The sequence below is a fragment of the Pteropus alecto genome, unplaced genomic scaffold (assembly GCF_000325575.1).
Source record: "Pteropus alecto unplaced genomic scaffold, ASM32557v1 scaffold88, whole genome shotgun sequence".
In the NCBI taxonomy this organism is placed as follows: Eukaryota; Metazoa; Chordata; class Mammalia; order Chiroptera; family Pteropodidae; genus Pteropus; species Pteropus alecto.
Window position 1 is genome coordinate 9,892,899 of NW_006494611.1, and position 3,210 is coordinate 9,896,108.

The 3,210-nt window shown below is 43.6% G+C and overlaps 1 pseudogene; it reads right to left on the bottom strand.

The window, feature by feature from the left end:
* Window positions 1-404: 404 nt before the first annotated feature.
* LOC112474154 lies at window positions 405-523 on the bottom strand (annotated as a pseudogene).
* Window positions 524-3,210: the final 2,687 nt, after the last annotated feature.

Sequence of the window (3,210 nt, forward strand, 5' to 3'; positions counted from 1 at the left end):
AAAGAAAGCTTGAGATATGAGGAAGTCTAGCTGGAGTGTATGGTGTTGCTCAGCGGTAGAGATAAGGCTGGAAGGGAAAAATCATAGGGTTTGGCAACTGTTTAGATGTAGCAAATGAGGGAAAAAGAGGTGTTCACTTGTAACCCAGATATAAGCTGGACATCTGCATGGCCCAGTCTGAAAGCAATGATAAATAATAATAATAAAGTCTAGCAACCCAAACTATTTTAAAACTAATTCAAATTTTGCTCGCCATTCTCCATGAATATTAAAAAGCATGCAATTCATAAGCTTTAGGAGCAATTCTTTTTTTTTTCTTTTAGGTGAAGAAACTCTCGGTCGACCTCACAAACTGCAAGGATCTTGTCAGCTTACAATCTCTCTCTTTTTTTTTTACTGTTTTACTCCTACAGCACCTGGTCTTTCTAGGTGGCCTCCTATCCAAGTACTAACCAGGCCCGACCCTGCTTAGCTTCTGAGATCAGATGGGATCGGGCTTGTTCAGGGTGGCATGCCCGTAGACAGGAGCAATTCTTAAAGTTCTCTTTCTTCTCCTAATTCTTACACCTCATCAGTTCTGGAGTGTCTCATTCTTTTAACCCCTCACTTTCCATTTCTTCTCTCCTGAAACTCTCAACAACCTCATTGGGCCCTCGTCTTTTATTCCCCTCCTCCTTTCCTTCTGCCTCTTCAGTCTTGTCTCTGTTTATCTACTCTCCTGATTGGGGACCACAAAGCCTGGAAACTACGCTAAAAAAGAAGAAATCCTCCTTGGAGGTCAGGCTTCGTAAGCATTTCAGGTGTAGATACACACACGAAAAAGCTGAGTAAATGGATTAGGGATTTAGAAGGATTTGGGCTTCATCCTCACAGAAGTGATAGCTAAAATATGAGAATGAATAAAAAGAGAAATATAGAAAAATAGAAAAAATAGAAAAATACAGAAATACAGCAAAAATATAGAGAAAGGTGAGAGTTAAGAACAGAATTTTAGAAAATTCCTACATTTCAGGGTAGGAGTTGACAAGAGGACTCAGGAAAAGAGAGATAAATCCTGGTATCTAGGCCTCACTCAGACTAATTACATCAGACTCCTGGAAGGTGGGATTCATGCATTAACATCGTTGACAGCTACCCAAGTGATTCCATGTGCAGCCAAGGTCGAAAACCATTGTTCTAGTGGCTTATGGGATGCTTGATGGTTTTCAGGGTTGTGCGGGAAAGCAGTTAAGGAATAGAGTCTTAGTTTATTTGATTTAAAAACCAGAAACTCTAACATTGTCATTTTGCTGAGGAACCCAGGGCTCAAAGAGATGAATGAATTTTGTGACTTTAAACGAGAAATTTAATGATTTTGACTCTGTACTTACCTCTTACCACCATAGCCACAAACTCCCCTCCCTTGTCTTCTCTCACCCCACTCTTCTTCACCCAGCCTAAGTCTTCTGCCACCCCTGCCACTTCCTGCCTCTTGTTCCAGGGCTGTGTGATCCTTCCATAAGTTCTCAGTTCAGATTTTAGAAAACCATATTTCTGTCAGGTGAAAGGCTCACCTGAGGTACCTTCAGCAGCAGCAGACCAGACCACATTGTCAGGAAAACACTTTAAGGGGCTTTCTCGTGACTGTGTGAGCCTGGAAGGAAGGTTAATCTCTAGAAGAAAATGGGGAGGGGTCATCCCTATTTTGAGGTGCTGGAGGTGGAGATGCCCTGACTTCTAGCATAGGCCCCTCCTCAGAGACTCCAGCAGTACCCTACATGCTGTTTATGAATTGGCGTCTAAGTCTGGGGCTGTGGTGGTAAGGCCTGCCAGAGCTGATGAGGACACACAGCATTTGTGGGAATTCTGTGACTCCAGAAGACGAAAGGTCAGTTTCTTTTCATTGACAGTGTTCTTGCTGCCCAAGGGTTTATCTCTGGGAATCTTGACTTGTTTCCAGGGTCAGACTTTACCTCCATTGTTATCTGGAAACACAGGAACCGCCCTTTTGTCGTGCCAGACTGGGTGAGACATTGGACCCCATTCTTCATGGCACCGTAATCACACCCTTCCCCCACAAATGAAGTTCTATATTCTTCCAAATAACTGGAATATTTTAAAAAATGCACAAACCTGCTCATGTTCCTTTCATATACATATATTTGTGATTTATTTCTACTCCGCTCTGTATTTCATTTTCTTGCTGGGCTCCACAAAATCACTCATGAATGTGATAGAACGTTGGAATGTACCCTGGAGCTTGACGACACGCCTGAAATCTTGTGAACACTTGTCTTTCATTCATCCTCATATATAGAAAGGATGTGCACATAAAACCCCTGAACTCATACATGATTCCACCAGCCCACAGTCACACTAAAAGTGGGTTCGAGTTACACATGTGCTTGTTTACACCTCGGCTCCCACACTTCCAACCTGGAGGTTTGTGTACACAGGGCCTGTTCATTCCTAGCAGAGCCATCTGTGTTCACAGCCACATCAAAACACACCTTTAGGTTCCTAAGTAACAAATGGCAACAGAGAAGGGAAGCAGGGCAGCTGAGAGAATGGCCCTGATCCTTGCTCTTCTGTCCTGAAGCAAGGAAACTGGGATTTTTGAGGCTAACTTGGTGTGCTGGGCTGCAGTGTAGACTCTTACAGCAGGCCCTGATCTGCCTCCAAGGCTAAGAGCTGCAGTCTCCACCCCAGCCTCTTCTGCTGGGTTCCTCCAGCTGTCTCCAGGGCAATTCTCCCTAAATGCAAACTATTAGCATTTCCTGTTAAAACATTTCTAATAAATAAATGAATACATCATCTTCCCAACCCGAAGCAGGTCTGAAAGCAGTGTAGGAGCTACTCTGAGCTAAGGACAGACATGGACCACCCAGCACCAGCCCACTGGCCTTGGGCCAATGCTGCTTTTGTTTGAATTCCTGTATGAGTAACTGCTCAAGCTGACGCCAGCCAAACTCAGTGAAATATTATTTTTAATATTAAATAAATAGATGGTGGGGTGTGTTGATTCCCCCACCCCCAACCCCCGGTAAATTGCTACATCACAACATGGAAGCCAGCTCTTGAATCCAGATTTCCTCAGATAGCAGAAGAAAGGTTGACATTCTTTTTGACCTTCCTCATGAAGCACTTACCCCCCAGGAGACAGAAAAGTCCCAGTTGGTGTTGACAAGACCCTACTTGGAATAATCTGGGAATTTAAATAGTAACAAAGCT